We start from the raw sequence: 5,489 nt of genomic DNA, 5'->3' as shown, positions 1-5,489 counted from the left end.
TTTAACTCTCCTTCTTAGATTTTATTGCTGTTACCTTATTTGCTTTCTCTTTAGACACTTCTATACTTCATGTAAGATGTTTTGGACGAGAGTCGAGATTTCGTATGTATTATGTATCAATCGATCGATCATCTACTTTGTTGCTTTGAAAAATATCTGCTCTCTTTTGCCTTGAAGTCGTCTACTTTTCTGCTTTGTGGAAATACATTCACTAGGTAGTTATCTCTTTTATACTTTGCTCTCTTAGAGTACCGATATCAGTCCTACTGATCTTAGTGATGTCATTTTTATATTTGCATATTGGAAATTTCATTCGCGAGCACCCGTACCACTTCCAGGATATATCAAACCACAAACTAAGTCTAAAAGCAACTCGCCTCTTCAACACCACACCTAAAACCCCCACTCTACAAGCTCAAAAACTCCACGCGCCATGCTTATTTATTTGCGCAAAAAACATAGAGAGTTGCTTTTACACTTTCCACCTGGCCCCCGTCTTCTATCACTCCATTCTTTGAATGATACACAAGGCTTACGGACTTCCAGGCTTCATGATGCCCTTCCGTCACCAGGCGGCCCTAAATCAACCAAAACAACATAACTCCACCCTTTATTGCTTTCAACCCGCCCGCCATTACTAACACTTCACTTCACTTCGCTTCACTTCACTTCACTTCACTACACTTTGCCGCTCAAATGCAACGTCACCATGCCTTCACGCGTCATCACCTACATACGGGTCGCTACGCACATTTATTCACAGCAACCATCCGCACGCTACTCTATATTGCCATCTAAATGTTTATCCACAGGCCCGGACCGCTATTCTTGCGCAAAGAAGTAGCTGCAATTCATCTCCAATCGCAGGATTTCTGTAAGTTAATTGCTCACTTACAACAATTTTGCTTAGGCTTCAACTTTACTCCATATGCATGGCCATAAACCAACGCCATTTGGATAATGCGCGCTGTTCATTCGGGTACAACCTATTTATAACATTTATAGTTTTTCAAAAATGTCTAATCTTCTACAGCACCTAGGAATCTTTAAACCTGCAAGCCATTTTTTTCCAAAGAACTACAATTTTCTAGAAAATATTATGCTTCTCCATTCTTCAACTCAAGTCAAAGTCCTTCTCATGTTCAAGTGAATATTTCATATCATACCATAAAGCAGCCAACAAATCTTTCAAAACTTTTTGCAAACTTCAACGAGTATAAAGTTTCCAAATTTTAAGCGTGCTAAAGCATAGTTAGTAGAAGGGACTAACTATGGCTACAGTTAGTACTTTTGGGTTACAATATTCAGCTTTCTACGTTTTTGTTCAAGCGCGAAATGTTTATGTTTCTTCACGTACCTGTTACCTTTCATCAAGTTTTATTTTCCGCCTAATCCCATTGTAGTCGTTTCTAAAGCCTTCCCACACCTTCTCATTAAAGTCAGTGCTTGACAGTACCGTTTCCTATGACTGTCAATGAACAAGAGCGACATTTTGGTCACAAAAAGTTCTTTATTTCATCCTTGAACAAACAACGACAAATTAAGCCCTTCACTACGCTTTCTTATAAAGAGAATTGTAGCAACCAAATATGTTGATGAAAATAAAGATTCTCCTGCCTAAATAATTTTAACGATTTCACCATTTTGAGCGTTCAAGGTTTCAGCTGACTGCTCTTCCAATTGCAACCTAGTTTTACCTTTGTCAACAGTCGTGAATTTCCATGCTTCCCTTGCGTAAAATTGGATAAAAGAGCAACTTCACCACACCGTTCATTCATTTCGGCGGGTTCATTTCACACCTCTAAATGTTTCTCGTTTCAAAGTTTCTCGCTACTTGAGAGTCCCGCTTTTAAAGATTCCCCATTCCCTGTTTTCAAGATAGCTACTTGACTTCACTTGCAATACGTTTTCCAAATTCCATACGAAAATATTGAAGTCCAACTTCTTTTTTTTACAGCGCGGCGAAAAACTAAAATGAAATTTCATTTTCATTTTCCTACACAATTGAAAATTGGTTGGCACTAAGCTACACGCACTACAATACTCAAACTTATTAGGTAGAAGTTATCTTGGTCTAAAACTCAATTCTCCCAAATTTTTTTACCAGGAAATGTGTAGCAATTGGAGGTCACAATTAATTATCATCAATTCTTGGGAGTTCAAGGGCTAAAAGACCCCCCAAATGGATGTTTTACTTTATCCTCATGGTTGGTCTACTGCACATTTTATAGGCACTTTAATTAATTCCATTAGTAGAGGGGATAAACATTCATGTAACAAACATCAGAAAAAATCAATCTTCACTCTCTGCAGAGGTTACAATATTTAAGTCAAGTATTTTTTAAAGTCTCTTAATGCTTGAAAACCCACCTGAAAATTTTACTCAGTTTTGCCTCACTTTTACCATTGATGATCATACTGAGGTATAACGCCTGCTTTCAAAGGTTTCATTTCAAAAAGCAAAACTTACAAAACCTGCATGAGGAGTCAAGCAGCTACATTTTATAAGAATCTTACTTCCACTTGAACTACCTCTGACTTTTTTCTTTCCTAAAATGGCTGGTTATTTTGAAAATAGCAAAGTGTAGGCTCTCTTTTCTAATGGCCCTTACCAAAACCACATATCTTTTACGTATATCTCCTATATATGTCTGACATATGTCACATACATGTAACATATATGTCACATACATATGTAGCAGATATATGTAAAATATATGTCACATACATGTAAAATAATTTATCTGACATATGTTTCACATACATGACACACGTCTCCAATGTAGCAATTTGGAACCTATGTGCAGTTATGAGGCATATATGTCAACATATCAGTTTTACAAAAAGTATTAATGGGAGCTAGCTATTAATTGTGAGATAGGTTGTGCTTGCTCCCGCACAGAGCGACCTGCTAATTTTTTTTTCAGTTTTAAGTTTTTCAATTTCTAATTATAACAGTTCTCAATGGAAAAAATTTGCTAAAATGACTATACTACAACAATGACAGAATCATTAAAAATTCATGTCAATTGAGGTTAATTAAAGAGACTGTGATTACAATCATGTATTTCAAGAATGATCTAAATACAGTAGAAATTTAGTTAAACCAGGTTTAACTGAATAAAAATCAGAAGCAGAGAACTGAAAAACTAAATTTTCCACAAGATTCAAGCAATTGCTAAACTGTTTTTTCAATGTGCCACATTTGAAGTCAACCAAATATTGATTTGAGCAGCTTCTATGGAGCTGTTGTGTTAAACCATGTTTAACAAAACAGCTTTAAAGCATATTTAGGCTTTGGTGTGAATGGGGTATTACTGTCTGCCATAGAGTTCTTATGATGTCAGTTTGGAGAATTTTCTACTGGATCAACCTAAAATCCCCTGACTTATGTTTTTCTAGTTATTCTCGCTACTTCTCTGATACATGTTGAATATTAGATATCGTAAGGAGAAATTCTGTCTTGGTCACAATAAAGGATGATAAAGGATGAAGATCTGTATGATTAAAGTTGAGTAAATGAGTACATCAATCGATCAATAAGAACTCTACTAAAGGGTGATAGAACTGTAATATGGGCAGGTTCTCTCCTGGTGCAGTGATGATATGCCATGTCTATAAACAGATTGAAGTCACTGGAGATAGTTTGAAAATATCTGGTACTGTTCTAGTCTTGGTGGACTCCATAGAAATAAATGCCTTGAAGGTTTTTGAGAGATTCTCAGAAGCAATCCTCATCAATTCATTTGGAATATGCAGTTGAGTTCTGCTCTCATCTAATTTAGAGAAGAGATTACAAACCTGTCCTTGAGTCATCTCAGTTAGAGCAAAACTCCAGGAAGGAGGAGATTTTCTGTTTTTAAGGGGGTTGCAAGCATAATTCCCTAGGGAGCTGGCAAGTGTAGGACTCATCAATATATATTTATTTTTTTCTTCTTTTGATTGAGGCAGTGTATTTTTACAAGGAATCATCCTATTCTGTATGAACTGACCTAATTATTGAGATGTTGCGATTTTTTGTTCTTTGCATTTATCTTAATTGTTCATTTATCTACAACTTCACTAGCGAGATCTCCTTAAATTGAATCTCCTTTACTGTCTGCCATGGAGTTCTTATGACGTGGGTTTGGAGAATTTTGTATTGCGTCAACCTAAAATCCCCTGATTACTCTTTTTAGCTATTGTCAGTACTTCTCTGATAGATATTGCAGATAGATATTGTAAGGATAAATTCTGTCTTGGTCACTTACGGGAGTTAAAGGACAAAACTCCAGGGTGGAGAAGATTTTCTGTATTTAAGGGGGTTGCAAACATAATTCCCTAGCGAGCTGGGAAGTGTAGGGCTTATAAATGTATATGGTGTATGTGAAAACATTTACTGCATTATAAATGTATATTTATGTTTTCTTTTTTTGATTGGGCCAGTGTATTTTTACAAGGAATCATCCTATTCTGTATGAATTAACTGACCTCATTATTGAGATGTTGCGATTTTTCGTTCTTTGCCCTTATCTTAATTGTTCATTTATCTACAACTTCACTAGCGAGATCTCCTTAAACTGATTCTCCTTACAGTCTCCCATAGAGTTCTTATGAAGTTGGTTTGGAGAGTTTTGTATTGGATCAACCTAAAATCCCCCAATTGATGTTTTTAGCTATTGTCAGTACTTCTCTGCTAGATATTGAATACACATTGTAAGGAGAAATTCTGTATTGGTCACTTATGGGAGTTAATTAAAGGACAAAACTCCTGGGAGGAGAAGATTTTCTGTATTTAAGGGGGTTGCCAACATGATTCCCTAAGGAGCTGGCAAGTGTAGGGCTTACACAATCAAAATATTGATGAAGCTAGCGGCAATATCAGAATTTGTTGTATAGAATTTATTGTTGGCGATGATTCTTGTCGGGCCGGATTGCTCTTTAGTGTTACGATGAAGGAGTGTTAATTCCGATTGATTTCTACATTGATTGATTTTATGTTGACTGTTTTTCTGTATTTTGTTTTTCTTTTTTACACAGAACACAGTGGAGTATTTTTTGATGAAATGAGGTGGTTGCAAAGCTTGAAAGATAGTGTGGAGCCAAGAAAAGTATTTTGTAAGGAAGCAAGAGGAACTAAAGACAGTGATATAAATATATATATCTATATATATGTATATATATATATGTGCGTAGTAATTTGAGATATACACACACACACACACACACATATATATATATATTTGTAATTATACATTTTTCTGTATTTCTTAAATATTAACTATACTCTAATATATTAAGCTCTTTTTCGAGCTATTCTAAATCCAAGTTTAAATAAAGTTATATGTGTGGAAGTCTCAGTGTGGACGGGACCATGATTTGTGGTAACTGCAAGGCTGGCTACACCGGTTGGCTATATTGTGACTTGCAGAGAATTCTCGATTCGCTGTTGCTATTTCCTCAGCTACAAGGAGCCCTGATTCAAATTTGCGTGGGCCCCGTACGGTCTT

At 36.0% G+C, this 5,489-nt stretch overlaps 1 long non-coding RNA gene across 1 annotated transcript; it reads left to right on the top strand.

The window, feature by feature from the left end:
- The first annotated feature begins 333 nt into the window (after positions 1 to 333).
- On the top strand, positions 334 to 5,333 carry LOC148727639 (uncharacterized). Its single transcript, XR_015988908.1, has 2 exons — positions 334 to 874; positions 5,020 to 5,333. It is a non-coding gene; the product is annotated as an uncharacterized LOC148727639 (long non-coding RNA).
- Positions 5,334 to 5,489: the final 156 nt, after the last annotated feature.

The sequence above is a fragment of the Stylophora pistillata genome, chromosome 6, assembly GCF_964205215.1.
Source record: "Stylophora pistillata chromosome 6, jaStyPist1.2, whole genome shotgun sequence".
Taxonomy (NCBI): Eukaryota; Metazoa; Cnidaria; class Anthozoa; order Scleractinia; family Pocilloporidae; genus Stylophora; species Stylophora pistillata.
The sequence above is the reverse complement of the archived record's forward strand: the minus strand, read 5'-3'. Positions and strand labels throughout refer to the sequence as shown.